The sequence below is a fragment of the Amblyomma americanum genome, chromosome 11 (assembly GCF_052857255.1).
Source record: "Amblyomma americanum isolate KBUSLIRL-KWMA chromosome 11, ASM5285725v1, whole genome shotgun sequence".
Classification (NCBI taxonomy): Eukaryota; Metazoa; Arthropoda; class Arachnida; order Ixodida; family Ixodidae; genus Amblyomma; species Amblyomma americanum.
This window is the reverse complement of record NC_135507.1, coordinates 115,524,258-115,552,170: the sequence shown is the minus strand read 5'-3', so window position 1 is coordinate 115,552,170 and position 27,913 is coordinate 115,524,258.

Genomic DNA, 27,913 nt, shown 5'->3' with positions numbered 1-27,913 from the left:
CAGTGATCAGGTCGATGCAATATTTATAGATTATTCCAAAGCATTTGACATGGTCTGCCATAATAAGCTCCTTCGTAAACTACGCACCACATTTAACGGCAGTATGTTACTCGACTGGATAACCGACTACTTATGCTTAAGATCCCAGTTCAACCATGCACAGTTATCGTCACCAACTGTAACTTCAGGTGTGCCCCAAGGATTGGTGCTTGGGCCTCTATAATTTTTTTGGTGATGTAGCAAATGTTATTAATGACACCGCAGTGAAGTTGTGCCTATATGCCGATGACTGCGTGCTTTATCGTAACGTTGCTCACGCCCATGATCAACAGGAACTAAACAAGGTGTTGTCGTTGTTCTGTGAATGGAGTAACGCCTGGTAAATGAAAATTAATTTCACTAAAACAGTTGCAATGACCTTCGGTAACAAAAAGAATCCACCGCATTTCTCTTACAGTAATAACGGTAACTGCTTGACCCATGTCAGCGATTTTAGATACCTGGGTGTTATTTTTACATATAACATAAAATGGAAAGCTCGTATTAATAACATATCTGGGAAAGCACTTCCCAAGCTTGGCTATCTCAAACGAACCTTAAGGAATGTCACGAAGGAATGTAAATTAACTGCTTACAAATCACAAGTTCGACCGATCCTGGAGTACGCCTGAACTGTTTGGTCCCCTCATCACGCGCGCGACATTGACCGTTTAGAATCGGTTAAAAAAAAGCAATACGATTCATATCCGGCCGGTACGATCGCAACTTTTCACCTTCTTCACATTTGCACACTTTATCTTTGCAAACGTTAGAACATAGGCGCACATTTGAACGGATCATCATGCTGCACAAGATCGTTCACACGTCATCTGGCATTCAGGCACCTTTCTCTTTTGTGTCCTCAAGCGCACGTGCAACCCGACGGAACCACCCATTAAACATTGTTCCTTTCAAACCACATATAGACTGCTTTAAAATTTCTGTTTTCTCCGCTCACTGTTGAAATTTGGAATCGACTGGACGGCTCACTACGCGCATTGCCAATTGAAGAGTTCGTTGTTCAGTTGCCTAACAATTTGACCTGTTGATCTGTTTTTAATGCTATATTACCTGTTTCTATGCTACCCATGTTATTTACTTTTACTAATGTATATAACGACTCCTGCTATGTCTCCCCTCCGAGACAGAAGTATTTGTAACTAACTAAATAAATAGGCTGTGTGGTAGTTACTGACCCAGAACATTTGACAGTCAATGACTCATGATGGTCGGTTGTTTGCGAGAATTCTGGTATAACATCATACTGCAGCTTGTTATTTAGATGGAGTGCAATTCCACCTCTCCGGTCCTTTCGGTAAACACATTCAGACAGGTAACTATTGATGTTAACTGTATCATGTACACTTGAGAACCAAGTCGCCGTAAAAGCAAGCATGTCAAAACTATGATCTAGGGAATTTAGAGGTGTAGCAATGTCAAACTTCTTTTCTTCGACCTTCTAATGTTTACATAAAAAATGGACCCGCTTTCATTAGGATTGAAAGAAGGACGGCACACGGCAAAGTTGAACACGATATAGTGATACACGTCGTCGCAAAGGCTAGACATCAGTGTGCAAAGGGAAGATAAACAGGTGGCACGTTTTAAAAGCCGCCGCAGCTCATACTGTCAGATCAAGGTCCTCGTCGCACTGAATGCGGATGAGTCGGTCGCCTGACACCTTGTACACAAACAGCTTGCCGCCCATTTGCCAAGGGTATTGATAGCCTTTTTCTTTTGGTCTACCCTTCATAGCCCTCAACACTCTTATTTTCTGCTGTAATATTGTCCATAAAGAACACTTCGGAACTACTGTCCTGAAGAACATTCCTATTTGACATCTAGTAGTCTTGAATGACACGTGAGACGACGAGAACGAACACTACGGGTTTTAAAGCAAAAGCTTTACTGGCCGCGCACTTGCGAGTTCGCCGTGGCGGTGCTTCGAGAAGGCACATTACGTCACAAAGCGCGCCTCGCCGCGGAGCCGAACCGGTCTGGCCGGGCCGGCGTAGGCTGGCGCACTCGGCATGCTCCAAGTCGCTGCAAGTGCGGTCAGAGTGCGCCGAAGCCGCCGAACGCGTCGACGGTCAAGCTCAGTTGGAGTATAGAGGGCCTCGCTTTGGCCGACGTGACGTCGCCGTGCAGCGCGCGAGCGCGCTTTACGTCGGAGTATAAACGCGCCTTAACAGCCGCGGCGGTGGCTGAGTGGTTGCAGCGGGCAGCTGCTGTCCCGAAAGACGCGGGTTAGATCCCGGCCGCGGCGGTCGAATTTAGACGGAGGCGAATTCTAGAGGCCCGTGTACTGTGCGATGTCAGTGCAGGTTAAAGAACCGCAGGTGGTCGAAATTTCCGGAACCCTTCACTACGGCGTCCCTCATAGCCTGAGTCGCTTTAGGATGTTGAACACACCCCCCCCACCCCCCCATAAACCAAACGCGCCTTAACAGAGCCTGCGCTTAACCGCTAACCAATGTACTCGGTGGCGGCATCTATGGGAGCCACTGAAATCCCCCGCACACTTCCTGAATAAAAAAAAAACCTGTGCCGAGGCTCGGAATCAAACCAGGGCCTTTGGCGTTTGAAGCGGAGACGCTACCACGACGGCTCTTTTTTTTTTCCATTATTGCATGGAAATAGTGCCGAAAAGGAAAGTGTAAGAACGCTTACGCCACAAAACGCCACATGACCCCTTCTTCTAAAACAAAAGTCTGGGAGGCGCACACATGCATCCAGATAGGGGCGCCAGCTAGGCGGCTCTTGCAGGGCAGCATATACTCCCCGCACCGAAGCGCATTGTTCACGAAATAAAGATTTCGACGACCGTGGTGATTCGGCGTTGCGGTCCATCATGCGGCTCTTCCAGAGACTAAATATTCTTAGCAACATAAATAGATCATATGTCACAACACTGCTTTCCTCCACAGGCAAAAAAAAACGGATACTATAGGGTGTGATGTCAATGTCCTTCTTAATTGTTCGTTGTAAAATGTCCCAGAGGAAGATAGCATCAATGCACAGAATAAAACAATGGTCAATTGTCTCTGGGTATTGCACAGGCGACAATTCACCTTCCATGGCGCAAGCATCTCCTTAGCATGAAGCCATGCCTTCACAGGCAGCGTTGACGTGCGCAGCTTAAAAAGAAAAAAATGTTTTCCCGGCAGAAGGAATGCACATTCGCCTAACACGTTTTAACACACTCGCATCAAGGAACTCCAGAAAAGGTTGCCGATACAATCGTACAGGGAACAAATACTCTGTAAGTTCCTGAGTCATCTGCCTTCTGGAGAGGCTATACAGGTAGTCTAAAGAAAAGCGGACAGTGAGGAAGTTGAAGGTGTCAGCAACTTCCTTAAGGAATCCTCATAAAGGCCTCTCACGAGTGTGTCATGTCGGTGCGAATAGGCAAGGTAAATGAGCACTGAGACGCCTAATTAGAGCAGCTACAAAAAAAGGGTGGTTTGACGTAATGAAAAGGAAAAAAAACGCGAAAGAAGCTGATGCATGAATAAGTGGATAAGGCCGATTCCACCAGGCTCTAGAGAAATAAGTAGGTTGTCGCGACGCATGGGTTCCCATTGGGAACGCCATACGAATGTAGCAGATATCCTGTGCATCACCTGCACTTTCTTTCTCGCACAGTGGAGAACCTGCAACACATAGGAAAACTTTGCAAATAAAAAATGTTGCAGACTTCAGCCCGAACAAACAACGATAGATCCCTACCCATCCAAGCCTGGGATTTTCGCCTCATGGAGACTATCTCAGAATCCCAATAGGCGCCACTGTTGCGAATTTGGTGAAGAGGAACCCCTAGGTAGTGAAGGGGCCTGCAGTCGATCCCAGCTTATGCCACCATAATGACTTGGCGTTGTACCCCAATAGCCCAACCAAAACCCCTTGGATGTATCTAGATTAAGAGCCGCATTTGATACCTCGCAAAGCTGTTCAGTCAAATGCAATGCCTCAAGCACACTCTTTTTGTCAGAACAAAAGAGGGCCACATCATCTGCATAGGCTAAAATTTTAATTTCACACTGTGCCAGGGAGGAACAACGGATAGATGTTCAGTTAAAATACTTAAGCAGATGGGTTCAAGATTTAGGGCAAACATAGGCGATAAGGGACAGCCTTGGCGAACAGATAATTTCAATGGAATAGGTTTGGTTAGCTCTTGGTTAATAATTAGCTTTTTATGGGACTCCTTATAGCACAGTCTTATGCCCCTAAGCAAAACATCTCCAATATTTGCATGCTCTAAGACCGCAAGCATGAAAAAAGAGACGAACGTTATCAAAGGCCTTGGAAAGGTCAATCTGAAATACAGCTACTTGTCCGATCTCATCTGACAATGTCTCCACTACTGAACGTGCACTATAAATATGGGTTTGGATGCTACGACCTCTAATACCGCAGACCTGATGCGTGCCTATTAAGTGCGCGACAACTAGCTGCAAACGATTGTAAAGAACCTTTGCAAAAAGTTCATAATCTGCATTACAGAGGGAAATTAGACGATATCCCTCAATTGGTTTCAACCGATTTGAATCTGTGCTTTTTGGAATTAATATAGTATGCCCAGAATTGAAAGTGGGGGGCAAAAAACCAACATCGCAAGAAGCCTTGAAAACTTCCATCAAGACAGGCGCTAGGCAAGTGGAAAATGTTTTATAGAACTCGCTAGTGATGCCATCTGGCCCAGGAGATTTCTGAGCCGTCAGGTCAGAAATGGCAGATTTAATTTCGTCCACAGTGATAGATAGGCCCCTCCACTACAACACGCTGCTCATCGTCAAGTCGGGGCAAGGCTTTGAATAAGTGACTGTAATCTGATGGCACATTTGTGCCCGCACAACCACCAAAGAAAGCCTCAATAATACCAGGATCATCGCTGTGTGTGCAATTACCATACTGAATTTCCAATATATCTTTAGCTAGAGCAGTCTGCCTTTCATAACTCAGGGCCCGATGAGATGGTTGCTCATCCAGAAATCTACGTGTCCTAGATCTTATCAAGACCCCTTTGTATCTTTTTGTTTCAAACTGCTGAAGCCATGCTTTTACCGCAGTGCTTCTACATAGGCGCCTGGGCTAATCCTCTCTAACTCATGTAGCTCGACCAAAGCACGGCCGAGCTCTCGAAGGTGATGTCTCTTCAAAAGCCGGATTCTTGCCGAGGCTTCAATAGCAATATTTTTTTGTTTTTTGTTTAAATGAGTCCCATTTTTACAAAACTGAGAGATCACCTCGTGACCACGTGTCCTTCAAGCAATTAGATACAGTACGTTTAAAGATTTCACCTGAGACCAGGCAGCTATTCCGCTTCAACAGCTCCCATTGAGGATGGAGTATGCACCGACTGTACCTCCCTATCTGAAGACACACCATGCAGTGATCACTAAAGAATATGGACCGCACCCAGTAAGCAAAAACGCGTGATAACATGTCAGCTTAAACATAAATCCTGTCAAGCCGAGCACTTGAGGAGCACTGAAAATGAGTGAAATGGATTATGTCCCTTTTCTTGCCCAACATCCACCAGGCTGTATTCGGATGCCAAATCGGTGAGTAAAGCAGCACTAGGGTCATATCGCTTACTTAACACTGCTTGGTCTTCATGCCTACAAACACAATTGAAATCACCCAACAGCATAATTTTACAATCCTTGGGCAAATGGTCGACTAATGATAGGAAAAATAGCCTTCTATCTCTCTGCTTTACAGGGGCATAAACACAAACAATTCGCCACTGTTCCCCCGAAAGTGCGAGATCACAGCAGATAAGTCGCCCGTCATCGTCTGTGCAATACGACACGGCAGTAATCCCCATTGTGTTGGACAGGAAAGGCGTGCACCCACCTGATAAGCCTCTGGAGCGACTACCGATAACATTGAATTCTGACAAAAAAGGCTCGACAGCAGCTGCAATCTCCTCATCAGAGGACAGCTTACTTTGGTTTCCTGAGTGGCTGCCACTATCACACCCTATTTCTTTAAAAGATGCCGTAACTGATGTTGCCTTCGACGATTACGGAAACCCCTAATGTTAAAGGCACGACCTGAAATGCTGTGACGCCTGCCATTTTCGGTGCTTGTCTTATTGAAGGCCATCCCCTGTACTGGGGCGGCCGGCCTGCATATCGGCTTCTTGTAGGGCAGCTTGGTGAAAAAAACAGCGCACAAGCAGACACAGACAGAAAGAAGGGGACAAGCGCTGAACTAGCAACTGAGGTTTTATTGAGAAGCATGGCGAAATATATACAGCACAGCATACAGCATTCAAAAAACATATAAACAGCACATAAAAGGCGGATAAGAAGCCAGCATCCAAAATCATCGCTTAACGTTGCATATCCAAGAATTCCATCTCTTTTGTTGAAAGAAGGATAGACGGGGTGCTGACACATGAGTCCTCCGCTTTTGCTATCGCCCTGGCCTCGATAATTTCCCTTGTTATTGTGCACTTGTTTCGTGCCAGGATTTTGCAGCCGTGAAGGTGGGGTATGCAGGCAGGTTTATGATTGCAACGGTGACAGTGCTTAGCCAGAAAACCTGATGAAGCAATGGATCTTACATTGTTGTTATGCTCCAGTAATCTTTCGTTAAGACACCGACCGGTCTGGCCGATGTACCTGCTTCCACACGGTAACTTAATTTCATAAACAACACCCTGATCACATGCAACAAAAGGATTCTGGTGGTTGATTTTGCATCCAGGACGAGGCTTTTTCATTGGATTTGTCGCTTTACACAGTTTTATTAGTTTTTCTGGGGCAGAAAACACAACCTTAACATCGGCCTTCTTGGCTATTTCCTTAAGGTTGTGCGAGATCTTATGCATATAAGGGATGACCACAACTTTTTGTTTATCATCTCTTTGTCCCTTTTGTTGATTGCCTCCCGTCTGCCCTTCCGCTTTTTTCTCTTTTAGAACACCTTCCGCCACTGACACTAGCAATTCACTGGGGTAGCCAGCCGCACCTAGACGGGCAGTTTGTTTCAGTAGGCTTTCCTCAACTGTGTGAAAACACGACTTGTTTAATGCATTACGAAAGCAAAGCTTAGCTATACCCCTTTTCACCAATTTCGAGTGTGCCGAATCGTACGGAAGTATCGGCTTTTTCCCCTAGGATCATAAATCCAACAGGCATGGTTGTTCGTAAACCGGAGGCTTAAGTCCAAGAAACGGATGCTTTCATCCAGAGGCAGTTCATTGGTCAAAGTTAGGGGGTTTAAACACTCCTCGAATATTCTTAGAATGCTCCCGAATGTTTCGTCAAGAGGTCGCTCTGTCCTTTCTATTATAATCAGAAGGTCGTCAACATATCGTGCCACGTTTAAAACTTGGCAGCCGTCCAGACGTGTTAACAACACATTGTCACACTCAGCCAGAAATAAATCGCTCAACAAGGGCGCTATGCATGAGCCTATACACACACCTTGCTTTTGTAGATACGTGTTTTTTCCCCAGTCTACATATGTAGATGTCAGATAAAGATGCAATAGTTCCAAAAAGCCCCCTACATCTATACCCGACTCATTCTGGAATGCAACAGCTCCTGCCTTATCAATGCACGTTTCTACACACGACATTAATCTATCATGCGGGAGTGAATAAAACAAATCCTTGATGTCAATAGAAAAGGCCGTCACTGATTTTCCTTCTACAGAATTGAGATAGTTAGCAACTTCATTGGAATTTCTGATTAGGAACGGGTCATCAAAGGTAAGCTTTTTCAGCTGGTATGCTGTGCTGTATATATTTCGCCATGCTTCTCAATAAAACCTCAGTTGCTAGTTCAGCGCTTGTCCCCTTCTTTCTGTCTGTGTCTGCTTGTGCGCTGTTTTTTCACCAAGATGCAAAACCAACTAGCCCATTCAGCTGCTTTACTGACAATTGTAGGGCAGACATCGCCCTTCGTTTTGAGGTGACCCTTCCCAATGCCGCCACATCAGGTGCCTTCTGCACATCGCCTTCAACACACACCTCGTCATCTGCAGGACGCTGCAAAGGTGAGCTGATGTCCATCGCTTCTTCTGAGGCAGTCAAGGCTTCGGCCCATGAAGCCGAGTCGACCACGTCAATCGCAACCACGCTGACAGCCGACGGGGCACCGAACGCACTAGAAGCTGACACTTCAGGCGACACACTGCTGCACTCCGGCGACGAAGGGGCATCGCTGGCGCAGAAGGCATGTCGCTCATTCACTGGCTGAAGCGCCTCCACCTACAGCAGGGGTGTTCTGCTCTCGTGATCGTTGGGGGACAGGTGGCTGGCTACTGAGCAGCAAGCACAGGACTCAAAGTAGAAGACCCGGGCAGACCCGGGTCCGGTGGCTTTGGGTATGGAGACGGGTATTTCTGTTTGTCCGTACTTGCAGCCGGACCCTTGCCGTTCGTTATTCGGTGCAGAAGCCTTTGGTCGATCTTCTGTTTGGAGCTCATGACTCAGTTCACCCGACGCTTCCACAACATCCGACACAACCATAATGTGCTCTGACACCACTTCATCCTTATGTGCCCAGTTGCCTTGGCGTAACCTGTCAGCATAACTCATAACACAATTGCCTACTCTGTGCCCAAAGCGTCGGCGCTGGGTGGTTTGGGGCGTACGACACTGACGCCGTGCATGGCCCACATGGTTGCAACGAAGACACAGCGGAGGCCTGCCTGGAATCACAACTAATGCTTCTACCCCGAAAACGTTGAGCGTGTGAGGAATTGTACTTGCTGACACTCCGTCCTTGAGCGTGAGCGAGATTTCACGGTTCGCTATTTCCGTGTGCTTCATTCCGGGGTACCACCACTTATCACGATCAATGGTTTGTATTGTTCCAAAAGGCTCGAAAGCTTCCACAATCCTCCGGCGCTCCATATAGCGCGGGAGCCAAAGAACCTTAAGCTTCACGTTTTTGGTGTCTGGGTCAAACACGATAAATTATAGACCTTTGATGGGGAACTCCGCTTTGTCAATAAGCTTCTGTTTTGAGAAAATGCTCTCGCAGGTAACCATCCAAACTTGGCTTATTTGGTACTGGCCAATACAGAGAATCTCACGGAGGTCCACAATCTGTGCAGGCGCGTCCCGGAAGTCGGGAGCACGGTATGGGCGACCCTTGATATCAGCACGAACAAAGACGGTGTTGAGGACAACATTACCGGTAGGTAGTCGAGGGAGGACAACTTTGTACGAGTCCTTGGCAATTTCAGGTGTCGGGAGACCTTGGCCAACGGCCTATGCGCTGTTTCCATAGAAGCATTTCAACACACAGCGATTCATAACGGCTTCCTCTTTATCTTCCACTCCGCCACGACGGCTCAAGCAATGACCTTGAATAACGGCGCATCTAGTGAATGTACTCTTCCGATGCAGAAGTCGCCGCGCTTTCGCTGCGTATGTCCTGGCCTGACCGAGCTAGACCATCGGCAATTTTTTACCTTTATTTTCTGGAAGCCTACATAGGCCTTCAATATCAGCGTTGGTCAGTTCAGCAAGACCCATTTTCTTAGCCAGATCATTGACTTTACGGAGCAAATTTTCATTATCACTTGAGGACAAACCATAAATTTCTAGGTTATGGCTTCTGCTGTACTGTTCCAAGCAGTTCACTTGTTGCCGCAAGCTCTGGACTTCCTCTTTAGTATGGGCCCTCTCAATTGTGTCGAATCTTTTCTTTAGATCAGCAATCTCGCTTATGTTTTCTTTCATTTCTGCGAGCACGTCCTCGCAAAAATCTGATAGATGCTGAACTGACTGCCTCCATTTTGTCAACTGTGACCTTCATCGGCAGCAATATCTCTACCTTGCCCTTAATATCTGACAGTTCTGACATCATACCACTCATTTCCGCCAGCACTTTTACAATACCCTGTGCGTCCTCACGTTTAACACCTCAAGCTCTTTTTATCACCGTCATACCAGCCTTTATACGCTGATTTTCTAACTCCAGAACAGGACCCAAGGTGCATGGTGCCCATAGCTGCATTCTGAGCATACGGCAAACATGCCGTTGTCTGGAAGTGTCTCGCTGCAGGCAAGGCAGCTATCACTCTCTGACATCTTAGGCGAAGTGCAAAAGGTACTAGCGCTAAAGATGACGAAAACAGCAGTGCTACTAACAAGTCCACTGCACTTCAGGACGCGTCTGTCATCTGGTAGCGGCTCATTTTAGGACCGACGTGGCAGCCACAACCAGCAGACCAACAAGTGCAAATACTCGTCCACAACTGTTCGCTAGCACTTAGAACTAACAAATAAAATCACGAAACGCAACAAAACCACAGAACGCAAACACGGGGGAAACGGCGTTAGAGACCAAAAAAACTGCAGAGGCGAGAAAAATAATTTCAAGATAAGGAGAGCGCCTTTCCACCACCGCCTCCACAGCCCGTGTGAGCAGTTTTAATTCTTCCATCAGGAGCACGACAACAATTTCGCGTTGCCGATGACGTCAAGCAGGGCGCAAAGTTCCAGTGCCACGGCCGCACTTTCTAGGTCTGAGGATGAAGTGCTCTCCCAAAAGCCAGAAACCGACCTGCAGAGGCGCGAAAAAAATTTTCAAGATCAGGAGAGCGTCCTTCCTGCACCGCCGCCACCACCCGTGAGAATAATAATAATAATTGGTTTTTGGGGAAAGGAAACGGCGCAGTATCTGTCTCATATATCGTTGGACACCTGAACCGCGCCGTAAGGGAAGGGATAAAGGATGGAGTGAAAGAAGAAAGGAAGAGAGAGGTGCCGTAGTGGAGGGCTCCGGAATAATTTCGACCACCTGGGGATCTTTAACGTGCACTGACATCGCACAGTTCACGGGTGCCTCAGCGTTTTTCCTCCATAAAAACGCAGCCGCCGCGGTCGGGTTCGAACCCGGGAACTCCGGATCAGTAGTCGAGCGCCCTAACCACTGAGCCACCGCGGCGGGTACCCGTGTGAGCAGATTCAATTCTTCGGCCAGGAGCGCGACAACACTTTCGCGTTTTCGGTGACGTCAGACAGGGCGCAAAGCCTTAGTGTGTGAGGTGCACAACAAATTTTCAGGGGACTTTTGAGTGCGGTGCTACTTGCGCCGATGGTGGTGCGTCGAGAGTCGGGCGCTGCGCGTGCCAGCCCTGCGTTGCGCGTGTGCGCGTGCGAATGGTGTGTGCGAGGCGACGGCGCCGAAGTGCGTGGCGAGCACGAGGAGCGGAGAGAAGACGTGTCAGAAAACCGAGGTGTGAAGGGAGACATCGCAGCGGAGATGAGGTCATTTAAAGCGTGGAGGTGGCAGCTGTCGGACGTTGGGTCCATGCTGTCGTGACCTCGCTTGGATCATCGACGTAAGCCTCCTGCGTTCTTTGCAAGTGTGTAGGTGGGAGCCGATGGATTGAGGGTCCGTGCTGCCTAAAGGTACCCGTGGATAGCCTGTTTTATGCCTCTGACGTTTCGTGCCGCCGTCGACGGGACCTGGCTACGTGCTTCTCTGCCTCATGTTTTATCTACTTTAGCGTAACATGTGATGTACTCTGTGTATGTTTATCCCTTTATAAGCACCAGGTGTTGCTAATAAAACCTTAGTATAGAGTCAGCGCTCGTCCCGTGTCCTTCTTGTATTTGTCCGACGTTGTTCGCGCTGTTTAACAAAAGATGCCCAAAAGTGGGGTTACCTGAAAAGGAAGTTTCTGGACGAAGGAGGGAAAGTACCGCTTTAAGCGTTGGTCCCATGATTTTCTCCAAGGAAATGCTAGAAGCAGAGCAAAGAGACGATGAGTCATTGATGGCGTGTTCGGTGAAAGTAGGAAAGGTCTTCCATGGCAACCACGGCACTTCGCGCTCGTATTCTGTGGAAAAGGGTTTACTGTACCGCCTCTATCATCTCGCTTCCGGCAGAGAGGTTAGCCCGTTGGCGGGGCATCAGGGCATTAAGAAGATTACAGATCGAGCTCTAGAACAATTCTACTGACCGGGAGTGCAAGAGGAGGTTTAGAGGTATGTCAGGTCGTGCGATACTTGCCCGAAAGGCAAAGTAGAGAAGGCTCCGTCAGGACGCATGCCTCTTATCGACACTCCATTTGATCGGGTCGCTGTTGATATTATCGGTCCGCTCTCGCCCACATCAGTTAAAGGGAATATATATATTCTCACTCTCGTCTATTTCGGCACGCGATATCCTGAAGCCGTGGCTCGGCCAAAGAGATTCGGCAACCATGGCCGAAGGTTTGGTGGAGATGTGTTCACGTGTAGGTTTTCCGAGAGAGATCCTTTGTGACCAGGGCACCTGTTTCACTCCCGAAATTATGAGAGAGCTCAATGATCTCTTTGCGGTGAAACATCTCATCACGACCCCTTACCATCCGATGTGCCATGGGATGGAGGAGAAATTTAACGGCACACTCAAGCAGATGCTGCGGAAGCTCAGTGAGGAGCAGCCCAAAACTTTGATCATTATATCGCTCCTCTTCTGTTCGCATACACAGAGGTACCGCAGGCGAGTCTGGTGTTTTCTCCGTTTGAGTTAATATTTAGACGACATGTGCGAGGACCACAGGCAGTCCTCAGAGAGCTCTGTACCAGTGAAGAGGTGGGGGAAGACATGAAGACGACATATGGTTACGTTCTCAATCTAAGAGAACGTCTCGAGCAAGCTGTGAGAGCGGTACATGAAAATTTGTTGCGAGCCGAAAAGCCGCATAAGAGATATTATGACGGGAACAACAAGAAGCGGCAGTACAGGGCTGGAGATCGTGCCCTCATTCTTTCTTTGCCGAGTAGCCACAATAAACTCCTGATGCTGTGGAAAGGCCCATTCGTGGTTTCTGGCGAAAAGAACGACGTGGACTATTGGATCCACTAGGCCCACACTAAGAAGCTCTTTTACATCAATATGCTTAAGCGATACGAAGAGCGTGCGTCCCAAGAGACCGTGCAAGCGTGATCTTTCGTTGTAATCAAAGAAGTTGACAGGATCAGAAAACGTAGGCGCTGATTGCGTGAGTGGTTTATTAATTGCCGGAGCGTGACACCTTATGTACAGTGCTTTTATCCGGTGTTTGCAGGTCTTACCTGTGCAAATGTAGCCTGGTAGTGTTTGTGGGTGGTTTTTCTTTCTTTCTTCGTTCTCCGGTTATGGGTGGTTCAATGTGTACACGTTCACCTTTATGGTACAGACATGGGTAAAGTTTGTGTCTGATATTTTGTACTGTCTTTATTTTTCCTTTTGTCACATGCATAAGTTCTCTCTGTGCGTGTTTCCGTGTGCCTCCATGTGTCCCTGTGTAAAGTGCCTCTGGTGACTACGGCGGCGTCTAACTTGACAGTTTATCACGTGAACGTTACTGTTCGTGCATCAACGGCATTTGTCTGCTTCCCACGTGAACATTCGTGTTCTGTGATTCCGACGGCAGTTTTTTCTGCAAAACAAAATTTGCGAAGGGAGGCCATATATGAGGTGCACAACAAATTCTCAGGAGATTTCAGAGTGCGGTACGTGCGCCGACAGTAGTGCGTCGACAGTCGAGAGCTGCGCGTGCCAGCGCAACGTTGTCCATGTGCGCGTGTGAAAGGTGTGTGCGAGGCGACGGCGCAGAAGAGCGTGGCGAGCACGAGGAGCTGTGAGCTGACGTTTCAGAAAAGCGAGGTGTGAAGGGAGACAGCGCAGCCGAGATCGGGCCATTTCAAGCGTGGAGGTGGCAGCCGTCGGACGTTGGGTCCGTGCTGCCGTGACCTCCTTTGAATCACGACGTAAGCCTCCTGCATTCCTCGCAAGTGTGGAGGTGGCAGCCGATGAACTGATGGTCTGTGCTGCCTAAATGCACCCTTGGATAGCCTGATTTAAGCCTCTGGCATTTCGTGACGCCGTCAGCGGGGCCTGGCTACGTTTTCCCTGCTGCTGCCAAGTGCTTCGGACTCTTGACGGGAGACCACCGGCGTCTCCCTGTGCTCTTTTCCGCTCCTAAGACCACCTAGCTCCCTTCCGTGGCTTCGGATCGACGCAGCGCAAGCGGCACGTCGCACTACAACCAGCCGCGTCCGCCCTGTCTGCAAGGCGTCCCCGCTTCACCTGGTACGCTCAGTACCAGGGGAATTCTTCCCTTTTATTCTGATGTAGTGTCCGCGTGTTGAGTGTGTGTTTCGCTTGTTTTCGTGTTCGTTTCTTATTGGCCCATTTTCCTTTGAATTATAAGTACAGATTCGCCTTGTTTTCTTTGATCTTTTTGTTCTCATAACCTTTTTTTTCGAATCTGCACGCGATAGCGTTCCCCCGCAGAAAGTCGGGGACGCGTTACCTATTCGCGACATAGTGTCTCGGCAGCAGTTTCTGGGTCTGGGGATGAAGAAAGAGGACGTTGAAGAAAACTTTTCTGCAGAAGACAGTCGCAGGCCCAGGGATTGCAGCAAGACATCAAACAGTGTATCACGGCTCTCCGAAAAGCCAGAAAGCAACCTTCAAAGGCGAGCAAAAAATTTTCAATAAAAAGAGAGCGTCCTTCCACCACCGCCGCCGCCAAACGTGCGAGAAGTTTCGATTCTTCCGCCAGGAGCGCAGGAACAATTTTACCTCTCTTTTAATTTTTTTAACCACTTCTAGTTTTGATAGCTCGTTCTGAGTGCAAGTGGCCTTTTTTACGCTGCATTGCGGTAACTAAGTGATAAAGCTAATTTGAATTTGTCGTCAGAGTCCCTATAAAAGTACCTCTTATTTTGTACGGTATGAGTCGCGAGAGAAGTTTGGTTGCCTAAGCGGGCTCCGAAATACTGTGGCCGCGCGCAGTGCGCATGTGTGTTTTACGCTTGTTGTTTCAATTTATCCTTGAAGGGTTTGAATCATTCACCAAAATATATTGTGACCGACTAGAAGGCGAACTGTGCAGTGGTGGTGGTAGTGAAAAACTTTATAAAGTAGAGCAAGCCTTAATTGTTACATCCTAGTGATGGGATTGCTCTTGGATGCGTGTCGTGGCCGGAAGGTGATGCTTCTCAGCGACTTCCAAAGACCAGTCTACTAGCTGCCGTTGAGCAGCCGGGTCAGGACTGGACACCGCAGCCTCCCATCGCTCGAGGTCTGTGAGTTGCCAATCGGCTGGTGGAAGGAGCTCAGAGCAAGAATAAAGAATATGTGCAAAATCCGCTTTCGGAGTGCCGCAGAGGGTGCATACTGGCGTGAACAGTCCCGGGTGAACCAGGGCTAAGTGGGCAGGGGAGAGGAAGGTGCGGGATTGTAGCTGTCGCCACGTCACCTGCTGCAATTTAGTGAGAGACTTGTGCGGAGGGGGATACGTTAGCGGTTGCTCATGGTAGTGTAGAGTGATCTCGTGATACGCGACCATTCGATCTCGAGCGTCTCCCCAGGCGTCGGCGGCTCCTGCTCGGCTGACGAAACCTCAAGCTAAAGAATGAGCCGCCTCGTTACTTGCGTGGCCGGCGTGGGCCGGGATCCAGAGAAGCTTAATAGGTCGGGTAGGGGCGGGAGACCGGCTTAGAAGCCGGAAAGCGGGTTCGGAAATGCGGCCTTTCGCAAAGTTACGGACCGCGGTCTTTGAGTCGCTGAAAATGTGGGTCGCCGATGTAGTAGCGATGGCTAAGGCTACGGCTGCCTCCTCCGCTTCCGCAGGAGTGGAGGTAATGACAGTGCCTGCCGTAATAGGGTGTACGAATTGGACACTACCGCCAGGGCAAAGGCGGAAGAGGAGGTGTAAGAGGCTGCGTCGACGTAGACGCTCTCCGGCTGTGCGCCATAGTGTTTGTGTAGGGCTGCAGCCCGAGCAGCACGACGAGCCGCGTGATGCTCGGGATGCATGTTCTTGGGGAGGGGGTGAATGGTGATGAGGTCCCGTGTGCGGTGTGGGAGGGAGAAGGTGTGGGTAGAATAGCCAGGGGGTTTAGGCCAATGGCGTGAAGAATGTGACGGCCGGCTAGGGCGGAGGAGAGCCGATCAAGTTGGGCAGATCGATGGGCCTCGGTGAGCTTGGCGAGGGTGTTGTGTACGCCCATCTTAAGAAGGCGTTCATTCGACGTGTGCTGCAGGAGGTTGAGGGCCGTCTTGTACGCCTGATGGATGCGGCAGTTGACTTTGTTCTCCTCTACTCAGGAGAGGAAGAGATAGGGCAGGGAGTATACTACCCGGCTAAGGACGAAAGCCTGGATCAGGCGGCGGAGGTCGTGTTCCCGCATTCTTCGGTGTTTGTTAGCGATTCGTCTGATGAGGCGAACGGTTTGTTGAACGGTAGCAGTGAGCTTGGTGATTGTGGCAGTGTTCTTGCCATTGTTCTGGAGAACCATCCCCAGGATGCGAACTTTGTCTACCTCTGGTATGCGGGTGGCATCAATGGTGACATCGATGCCAGCTAGGTGGGGAGTTTTGTCCAGTCTTCCCCGAGGGGGGCGAAGGACCAAAAGTTCCGATTTTGTAGGAGAGCATGCAAGGCCGACCTGATGGGCATAGGAGGTCACCACATCTGCCCCCGCTTGTAGTGTCTCTTCAATGGTGCCGACATTACCAGTGGAGGTCCACAGGGTGATGTCTTCGGCATATAAAGAGTGCGAGAGGGCGAAAATGGCTGAAAGAGCCTTTGCCATGGGGATGAGAGTTATATTAAATAGAAGCGGGGAGAGTACCGATCCCTGAGGGGTACCTCGGCTACCGAGGGTGAAAACAGGGGAGGAGAGTGAGCCAAAAGTGATTTCAGCTGTGCGGTGGCGGAGGAAGGCTGAGATGTACTGATGGGTACGAGTGCCGACGTGTAGGGACGACAGGGCGCCCAAGATGGCCGAATGATGTACATTGTCGAATGCCTGTTTTAGATCCACGGCCAGGACCGCGCGCGTGCGCCTCGTGTTTCGGGGGTGGAGGACGTCTTCTGAGAGCTGAAGCATGATATCTTGGGTGGAGAGGTGCGGACGGAAACCAACCATCGTTGGGGGGAAGAGGAGGTTGTCGTCCATGTGTTCCTGAAGGCGACCAAGGACGACGTGCTCAAAGAGCTTGTCGATGCAAGACGTAAGGGAAATGGGACGGAGATTCCTTATCTCAAGAGGCTTTCCTGGCGTGGGGATGAAAGTTATGCGGGCATGAGTCCACCGCGAAGGGAGGGTTCCCGTTCGCCAACAGTGATTGAACAAGTCTGCAACAGCCTCCACGGACTGGCCGTCGAGATTGCGGAGCGCCTTGTTGGTGACTCTGTCAGCGCCGGGGGCGGTCGTGGTCCGAAGTTTGTGCATGGCCGCCCGAACCTCCGCCGGAGAGATGTCCGCGTCGAGTTCCGGGTTGGGGTCTCCCGTGTACGGGGGAGGGGGGTGGGAGGGGTGGTGGTGAGATATTGATCTTTGAGGGCTTGGAGGAGGGCATCGTCTGAGAGGGGGAGCTGGAGCAAGATGCGTGTGACATGCTTGCGTTGGGTGGCCTTCGTGTGAACCGGGTCCAGGAGATATCTGAGGAGGGACCAGGTGTCTTTGAGGCCTAAATTGCCACTCATGCGATCGCAGACCTGTCCCCATTGCTGTTGGGCCAGGTCGCGTGCATGTGTTTCAATCTCGCGTACGAGATGAGCGATACGGCGTTTGAGGGGCCGATTGTGCTTTTGATTGAGCCAGTGCCTCTGCAGCCTGGCATGTGCTTCCCACATGAGGAGGAGCCGGCTGTCAGCAGCCGACGTGTCCTCAGGTTCGGGAATGGTGGAGGTAGCGCGGGCGACATTGCGGTTGAGACTGGCGGTCCATTCAGAGAGGTCCGTGATGGTGTTCGAGGTTAGGCGCCGAAGTTGGCGGAATTTGTCCCAATCCACCACCTGTGTCCCTCGTCGTTTTGGCGAGGTAATGGAAGATATATTGACCTCCGTGGAAATGATATAATGGTCGCTGCCAAAGGAGTGTGTCGTGTTGATCCATCGGCTGTCGCGAATGTGTTTGCTAATTGTGAGGTCTGGGCTGGTGTTGTGCTGAACACTGGAACCAATACTGGTGGGGATCGTGGTGGCATTCAAAAGGGAGAGGCCTTCGTCCTGAATGAATGACCACAGGGAGGTGCCTTTGCGACAGTTCTTGCGGTACCCCCAACTGATGTGATTGGAGTTAAAGTCGCCCACTACCAACAGGGAGTTGTTCGAACTGATCGAGAGCGTCTTGCGGAAAGCCGCAAGAAGAGGGGCAGGAGGACCTTTTGGGGGGCTATAGAGATTGAGGATGAAGAGGCTAAGTGGCTTGCGTGTGGGAGGGACAAGCTCCTGCAGGAGACCGTCTATGTCGTCTACCTCTAATGGGTGCTCTATCGCAGCGAGTTTGCGATGTACGAGCGTGGCGACCCTGGTCTGTGGCTGGGTAGAAGGTTCGTATGCGGTGTAGTTTCGGAGCTTGACTGACGTCAGAGTTTGCTGAAGAGAGGGTTTGTAAGTAAAGCTGCAGGTTATCTCGCTTTGAGCAAAAACCCCTGCAGTTCCACTGCCATACCTTAATGCGTTGGGGTGTCGCAGCCATGTTGGGCAATGACGGAGAGAGCGGAAGATGCAGGGGGTGGCGTATGACCTCTGGGGAGCGGCTCGTGAATCTTAGTTTGGAGTTGCGCGACATCGGCCTCCAGATTGCTCTGGTGGGTCTCGAGCGCCGCCACGCGATCAGAAATGTTCTTCATCCACGTTTGAGTTTCGGAGCGGAACGTGTTTAGCGTCGCCATCATGCGCTTCTCAAAATCTTGCATGAAAGACGGTGCGCCGCAAAGCGTGCGTGCACGGCGCAGCGCCCATTAAAATCATGCCATCACCATCTGTCATGTCATTGTCTCTTCATCGTCTTGCCCTCATGTAGCAATACATTCCAACAGGGGCCGTCACCATGTGGAAGCAAAAAGAGAAAAAAAATGACTCTAAGGGAGAAGAGAAAGGTGGGGTGATATTTAAGCTGTGTCTTTAAATTGGTACAGACACCTAACTTTTGCATGCGTGTTATATTTTTCGTAATTATGTGCAAGGCATTATTATACATGGATTACGACCTGCTATTTTGCTGCGACCGCTAAATAAATTCTAATCGAAGTTCCGTTTCGTGCAGTTTCGGTTTAGACATCAGAACGATGACTGTGGCGTCCAAGAGAGGTTATAGCTCACGTGAGGCATGAAAAACTGCAATATAATCGATATCTGTACATTCGTTCTCATGCCGACATTGAGAAAGGCTGGCTTCAGCACTGTGGTGAGGTAAAACTATGAATCAGGGATTATATCGCAGTTGTTCTATGCCTCACGTGACATAAAACCACACTTTGACGTCACATCCATATTTCGCTTGTTTAAACCGAAACAGCGCGTCAAAAAAAAATCTATTATAACTTATTCAGCGGTCGTAGGCGAATGCCACATGGTGATTGACGCGGTGAATCAGTAGTGCCTTTCGCACCATGGTAGAGTAAAATAAATGCCACCAAAATTGGTTGTCTATCCTTTAAAAGTATGACGCGATAGCATTAGTCGTTCTCGTCGGTGGCTCCTTTTGCTGCTGCCGACACGGACACTGTTTCTATCTTATGCGCAATATTACAAGACACGCATATAAAATGCCGTTTTAAACCGGCCATACCAACGTGCCTGCATGGCCTAAGAATAGCTTGTCTGACTCGCAACCCAAAGGTCAGGGATTTGATTTCCGACTAATCTCCTCAATTTCCTTTTAAACTCGTCGTTTCCTTTACATACGTTTGTGATGAGTGGTGTTGCGCTCTTGCAATCACAATTTATGCGGTTTTTATTCAGTTTTGAGTTTCACCGCTTCAAGTGCCACGTCAAACCTTTTATACGAATCCAGACGTTCTCTATACGGCGCCGGAGCTGGGTGCTTCGCTGAGCGGAACACGAAACTACATCGGGCAAAAAATCTGCTGCGAGATCCATTAGGTACATTTGAGGCTTACTGAGACGCTGAGTACGGCAATGTGCGTGGACAGGCTATTCCATTCTAGCGCTATGCACAAGAGATCATCACCTGATTACGCCCGCTGCAGGAAAGCGACCTCACCGACATTTAACATTGTCCTTTGAGAACTGTAGCCACCCTGTCCCCGTAAACGTCTTAATCTCATTCGCCCACCTCACTTTCTTACGCACACAGCTACGCTTGTCTTCTCTTGGATTCAACTCCGTTACTCTTAAAGACCAGCGCCAGCGGTTATTTTGCCGTCCCATTACACGCCCTGCCGAAGCCCATTACTCCCTCCAGATTTCGGCTATGATGTCATTAACCTGTTTTTGTTCTCTTACGCACTCTGCCTGCTTCCGCTCTCTTCAGCATGACTGTGATATGGCCGCCGTGTCACCTCCACATTTTATACACGCAACTGTGCGCGCGCCGTTATGCACATTGCTAGCACGTGGCATCCACGTGTGTCAATCACGGCCCCAGCGGCGCAAGGCCGGCCAGCTATTCCTCTCTGGTTGCCGCGCATGCGCACAACCGCTCTTTCATGTGACGTCACGCGCGGCGCCGGTGGTGGAGTCGGCGCGCGGCTACGGTAGCGCGGCGGCGGCGAAGCTCCGATGTCAAGCGCGGCACACCTGCTGCTCCTCTCCGGACCACGGCGAAATGTTGGACTGGTAGACAGGTGTAACTCTCGCTGCAAAGGCATGCGGGTAAGGTAACCCCTCCAGTGCCCATAACTAGTCTAAATAGCCCAATTTCGTCGAGCCAAAGCGCCGATCTTATTGTATTTTTGAAATTGTAGAAACTGGTATGGCTAATAATAATGACCTGCTATAAATGTTTAATTGCTACCAGGCGCCTTACTGCCGTAGCCAAATAGTTAATTTCATAATTTAGCTAACTGGCATCGCAATTTATTTACCTATTTTCTGATGTCCGCCGTCAATGGAATTCTGCTGCATAAGGATTCTTCAAAACTCAAAAAGCCGATTTTTAAAAATTACCAGGCGACTTCTCTGAAACAAATGGTATTCCCTCTTGAGGAATATTTCTACATTCCAATTTATGATCCTAGCGAACCACCAATATGCGCTGCGCCGCATTCTTGTTCTTCTAGCTATTTCTCTCTGATAATGCTGATCTGCAGTCGCTACCTGCCATACGTACACGTATTCCCTTACCATTTCCAGCACCTCGCTACCAATTGTAACCTGTTGTTTGCTTGCTAGACTGTTCCGTGACTTCTCCGTGACTGTCTAAAGAGAAGCTCTACTCACCAGTCTCGACACACGAAAGAGCAGATGTTTTGACAACAGCGTGTTCTCGATGGAAAGGAATATGGTGAACTGTGATGGTTTTCCTCGTCGCAGAAGTGATCCGGGCAGAGGATTGTTGTTCTGAAGGTCTTCAATATGAGCCTCTCATCAACAGCGCCTCACTGCGCTGCGGAGGTAGCGAAAGGCATCTTCTAGTCCGCTGGTGCTCGTACAGCTGTAGGCAGCGCACACCACCGGCAGGATGAACCCGCTGTGTCGTTCATGCTTGCAACGGTTTCACTCCCACTAGACCTTCTCATCAATTAAGCTTTGTGTGGAAAGAAAAAAAAAATCACCGGATGTTTGTCCTTGTGGGAAAAAGCCGGTGAATAGCGTTTTTGATTTTTCGTCCTCCTTGACCCACCGAGGAAAGCCTCTTGCTAATGATTCATCGATTTATAACCGGTCAAAGTTTCTCTCTCTCTTTCTTTCCCTCTACAAATGTCCCTTCCTTTTCCATTCCTGAACGCCGAGCCATATACGGAGCCAAGCGGAGGAACTGCTGCGCGGCGACATCACTGAGTCTTCCAAAAACACCTCGCGAGCGCAAGCAGTCCTCCTTATAAAAAAGGGTTGTAGCCTCTCGTTCTCGGTCGATTACCGCCGAATGAAGAGCGTTACAAGGAGAGGTGTCTGCACCATACCTACATGAAGGAGGTGGCAAACAAGAATGCAATACCAGGCGCACTTGCGGAGCACACCATGTCGGCAGAACATATCTGTCGGCAAAAGAAAAGGAAAGGAACGGGCTTTCGCACCAATATCACAAGTCTCTGGTGATAGAGACAAAAAAGAACACTTAAACGGGTTATGAAGCACCTCGTGAGGAGAGTGCACAAACTCGCTCAATCGCGTTAAATCGTTAAATATCTCCAGACATGACTTAGCTGCGTTAAACTGAAGCCCATAGCGTCTCCTTCGCCTGCACATGAATTGACCTGTTTACGAATATTGCTGGCTACCTGCAAACAGTAAAATATCAACCGCATACATTAAACCGGAGAGCAGTTGATCAACGACCTTTCCGTCAAATCTGCACGGCAGATTTTAACGTAGATTTCTTTTTGTAGCTTTTTTTCGTATTTATCATACAAATCATGAACGGCAGCAGTGATAGAGGAGAGGCTTTCCTTAATCATTTAAGTACCTCGACAGTTGTATCTTTAAACCGTTCGAGGATTTCAGCTTTGTTATATTTACTGCAGGAAATCAATTATCTCATGACCGATACTTTCATCTTTTAGTATGTTGAACAGGAGTTCCCTGTTCACGTTGTCGTATGCACCGCTTGTGTGTGTTTTTGAATTGGGTAAGAACGAACAGGCTATCATCTAAGCGGCTATCCCTTCTGAACCAGTTCTGAAGTTCTCCGAGTATCTTCTTACTTTATACCCATGACTGCATTTTAACTTTACAACCTGCATTGCCAGCCTGTATATAAGATATGCTATCGTAATCGCTCCGCAATTGTTAAAACTGCGCTAAACACGAAGACATAGGCAACGAGGAACACTCAAAACACCACGGGCGCAGACTGCCAGCTGTTTATTCATGAAATATACAGCGCAATATATCAAGCGGAACCCAAGCACGTGATCGCCTCGTGATTCGAACATTCACTGATAAAATTGAGGTGAGAACACAGCTAACTAACCGTGTAACACTGCTAAATTGTAAAAAAACAACACAAAAACACACTGCGCTTCATGTAAAAAAACAGCAAAAATAAGTGCGCATGACAGAGATAAAAAGAAGACAAATGTCATTGGAAAATTAACTGCGTAAACAGTGAAATGAAAAGAATGCATAGGTAATTCAACAATTAACCGGTGTAAGGGAATAAAACCATGAAGGGGAAATGCAAAGCAACTGAAAACAAGAGTAAAAGCCTAAAAACCAACGGTGAAGCAAAGAAAATGGGTAAGTGACGAAGTTAAGAACGTGAATTGCGAAAATGGAAAAACCGGCATGAAAATGACAGAATAGGCAAGGGTGTAGGCACAAAAGAACCATGGTAAAAAAAGCTTTAAACTGAGCATATAACTCGTGAACTATTTCATCCCAGGAAAGACTTAACATTGCTAAACATAAGGTTTTACAAGTGGCCTTCCAGAAAAGCAGTTTCTTCTGGTAAAAGCGAAACAAAGGGGGTGCTTACACACTTGGTACTAGATTTTCGTATGTGCAACGCCTCCGCAATTTCCCTTTCTGTCTGGGCCTTCGATATGAACGCAGGGGTGGTGTTTTGAAACAGCGGTTTGAAGGGAATATTTCTCTTTCCCTCACATTAGCCCTTGCACTGTCAGTCCGGTTTTGTTCACATGCACTTTCGTTGAAGCACCTACCAGTTTGTCCAATATAGGCCCTGTCACTGGTGAGGAGATGCATACACAACCCCAGAAATGCACTCTGTGAATTTCTTCTCGTGCTGGATGGAACACTGGGGCCTACCCTGCTTTTTCTGTGTCCCCGAGGCGCACACTCTGCTAAGCTTGCACGGAGCCTAGAAGACGACCTTGCCCACGTGACGGCTAGCCACTTTTTTAATGTCACGTGAGGCACGATGCGTGTAGGGAACAACCTGTAGTTCATATTTCTTGAAGGTCTCTTTCTGTTTTTTACATTTCATTTTTTTCTAGCAAACTTTCACACCGTGACACTCGTAGTTAACAAAGGCGGGCATCTAGCCGAACAAACTCCGTTGCGCCACATATATGGTTTTATGGCTTGGTTTTATGGGGTTTAACGTACTAAAGCGACTCAGGCTATGTGGGACGCCGAATGTGGAGGGCTCCGTAAATTTCGATCCCTGGCGTTCTTTAACGTGCACTGACATCGCACAGCACACGGTCCTCTAGAATTTCCCCTGCATCGAAATTCGACCGGCTCGGCCGAGATCAAACCCACGTCTTTCTGGTCAGCAGCCGAGCGCCATAACCACTGAGCCACCGACTACCGCCTTTGACAGTTGCTGTATGCTATGATCATCTCTGCTTTTGGCACCTTACCTGATAAGCTTCACGTCAAATGGAAACATGCAAATTGAACGCGGCCGAGAGTGACGGGCATTGTTTGAAGAAACACTGAGGGGTTTTTATTGGCAGCATAAATTAATGCACCGGATTTTTCTGGTTTTAAATATCTTTGTCTGGCGGCGCTTGTCATGTCTTGGCATCGTGTCCCCGTCTAGCTACTGCGCTGTCAATTTCAAGATGGAGAATCAAACGTAAGCGCTGGTCTGGCGTTTTGGAATTCAACCAAGCCAACAGACGAAAGAAGGAGGGAATTAACTAATACAGACACTTTGGCCAGTTAGTGAATAGTCCAAGGAAAACGTTGCGCGAACTGAAAGGGGCAAAAACTAGCGAAAACGTGCAACTGTAGTGAAGGAAAACGGAATCGATTCGAGGAACGAAATAGCGGAGGCGCATAGTTATCGGTGCACAACATGTGCAGAAAACTCAAGCATGGGCTTGCTACCATATCAGCAACAAAACACCATTGAAGTAGCGCAATCAGGCGATATAGCTGAGTAAATAAACCTAACAAGCAAATAATGAGAAAAATCAGCAACCGGTCAGGATCAGCAAGAAACAATGGTCGTAACTGGCACTAAGAAAATTCAGCTCTCTTTTTGGTGTCAACAGACGCCTCAGTCGCGCCAAAATATGACTCATTATTTCTAATCAACAGGTATCCACAATCTCTCGTACGCTGGCTCGGGAGATTGCAGAAGATGTGATGATTAGTAAGAATGGTTGCAATTCTTACGTGAAAAAAAGCATCTGTTGCCCGCATTAAGAAGGTAGCGAATTGTCTTAGTGCCATATAACGGCCATTTTTTCTTGTTGCTCCGGTCTGCTTGCTGTTTTTTTCGTTTTTTGGCTGTTACATTTTATACTGAGCTATGTCGCCTTATAGCCTATTTCTGCGATATTTTGCTTTTGAAATGGTTTTGAAAGACGCAGACCTTGCTCGGGTTTTTACACGTGTTGTGCACCGATAATCCTGTGCCTCCGCTATTTAATGCCTCGGGTGGATTCCGTTTTCAATCACTTCAGTTACAGGTTCGCGCTCGTCTCTCTTATCCCCTTTGTTCTGTATACATTGGGCAGAGTTTTCCTTGAAGGTGGAAAGCTCAGACAGAACAAAGCTTGTGTACGTTCCTTGCTTCGTCTGTCATAGCTCTCATTCTTCAAGATAATTTACTTAGTAGCGCTACTGAAATGCACTGGCCACGTTAAAAAACGAAGCATTTGTCTCTGATGAAATCGGTCTTAAAAATGTAACTTTTCGCCGCGACACGGCTCAGAGTCATGACGTCAAGACCGAATAGCCTAGATTGAAGGATCTTAGGCGAAATGTCCCGACCTACCTGAAGTAAATTTCTTTCAAAGAATTGAATTAGTTAATGTTCAACGATAAATTAATTAAAGTTCTACAGTCTCGCAGCAGTACAGGAGTTTCCAATTAGTAAAGAGGTGCTAGAAGTGGTAAAGGAATACGTCTACTTAGTGCAGGTAGTCCCCGCTGATCCGGATCATGAGAGCAAAATAAGTATAGAAGAATAAGAATGGGATGGAGCGCATATGACAGGTTTTTTCAGATCATGAATGGCTGTTTACCACTCTTGCTACAGCTGTATCTTACCGGTTTACTACAGCTGTATCTTAGCGGTACTCACCTATGAGGTAGAAACGTGGAGGTTAACGAAAAACTATAGCGTTAGTTCTTGGGCCAGTTGGTGCATGTTAAATTTGAGAAACAACCTGACAGTTGGAAGTCCAGCGTCCGTCCGTGTGTACCACTTTTTTCTTGTGTATGCGTCCGTGTGTTTTCGCTGCCACGCCATTTTTTCAACCTTAACGAAAAGCGTTCAGCTGAACCTTAAATACAACGGAGAGTTGAGGTAGTCGGTACATACTGCTGAGTAAATAGAGCTAAACCTAAAGACAACGCAGCGAGTCGCGGAAAGAAAAATGATAGGTGTAACGTTAAGACATTGGAAGAGGGCAGAGGTGGCTGAGAGAACAACCAGGGTTACTTACATGCTAGTCGGAATCAAGAGGAAGAAACAGGCTTGGGCAAGGCACGTAATGTGAAGGCAAGATAACCGCTGGTCCTGAAAGGTAACGGAGTGGATTACAAGGGAAGGCGAGCGTAGCAGGGGGCGGCAGAAGGTTGGGTGGGCGGATTAGATTAAGAAGTTTGCGCGGAGAGGGCGGCCGCAGTTGGCAAAGAACAGGGTTCATTGGGGAGACATGGGAAATGTGTTGGCCCTGCAGTGGGCGTACTCAGGCTTACGATGATGCTGATGACATATTTTAAAGCTATAAAAGCTCCAGTTTCAGTTCAAGCAGCCTGATTGTCGTTAATGGGCTAATATACGTGAACACGCAAACTTAATTTCGCTGTGTTTTAGCTCAGTTAGATTCTCTGGAAATTTTTTTGGCTGTTTCGTGAGTTACGTTCCCGATCCAGAAGTATAGGAAGCTTCAGGAAAAAATCCTTGCTCGCAGCTGCATACCAGTTGCAGTTTAGGAGAAACATGGTACCAGCGCAATGAGACAAAGAACGAAGGAAGAGTAGACTCCACGAACACGTGCTGTCTACTCTGGCACTGCGCATTGCCTCTTCGTGCTGTACTATTTTTTTACGCATGCACTGCCGCCACATTCCGTCTGATCGCAGCCAATTTAGTCAGCAGGTACTTTAGTTCACGTCCTCCTTAGGCACGGAACGGCTTCGAAGTCTTGACCGGCCATGCTGATGCAGCAGATGGCTGTCAGTGGACGGCTAACTTAATACAAGCTACGAGTGGTCCGTGATTCTGCGTCGTCCTGCAAGAGGAGATGTCTTTAGGTAAGTGCCATATATAGGTGCGCTGCCGCAGGATTGAGTCAATTGCAATGGGAACCGACGTTTTGGGATATATATAAACTCAGAACAATATTTATGTTCACCCTAGGTTTCGCCCGCGGAACAGCATGCGCTGAAGCATATGTTCTGTAGGTGTAGCATGTAGTCAGTACTGGAGTTGATTTTATGCCTATTATCTTGTCACTTTGATTCTCCAGCTTCGTTTTGACCTTTTCCGTATCTCTTTCTTAGTAAAGTTCTTTCGGCAACAGGGCCCATCCCTGAACAATACCAACTAGCAGACACTTAAATAAAAGGCCCAAAGAACACCATTGACGTACAGTCTCTGTCAAAAATATACAGTCCAAGGGGTTTCTTTCCAAGCCATGTATCGGGGCTCTTCAGCACATTAGACAGTCATTAGCCTGGCAGGGTTGGGGACTTAAGTTCCTCCCGCCTTCGTGAGACTAGGGTCCCGGAGTGTGCAAGAGGAGCCACGCTGCCGGGCTCAGAAGCAGACCCCTCGGGCTGTGTACTTTTGACAAAAACTGTACCTAGGCTTGCCTCTCGGCATCTATAGGTGTGCATTGCAGTGACCGAAAGTTGTGTCAGAAGTGTTCCGGTTTAATGATTGTACCACAATAGGGAGAAGACCGCAAGTTGAAAGCGGTGAAATTGAAAGGCATGCATAAGAAAGCTTGCTTGAGCACGCCGTTTGTTTTTCCGACGTTGTCATCTGATAAAAGCTGTCTCAAGGCTACCCTTTTTTTGCATTGTTACGGTCTGTTTTTTTCTTGCTGGGCCGATGTTAGTTTCTTAT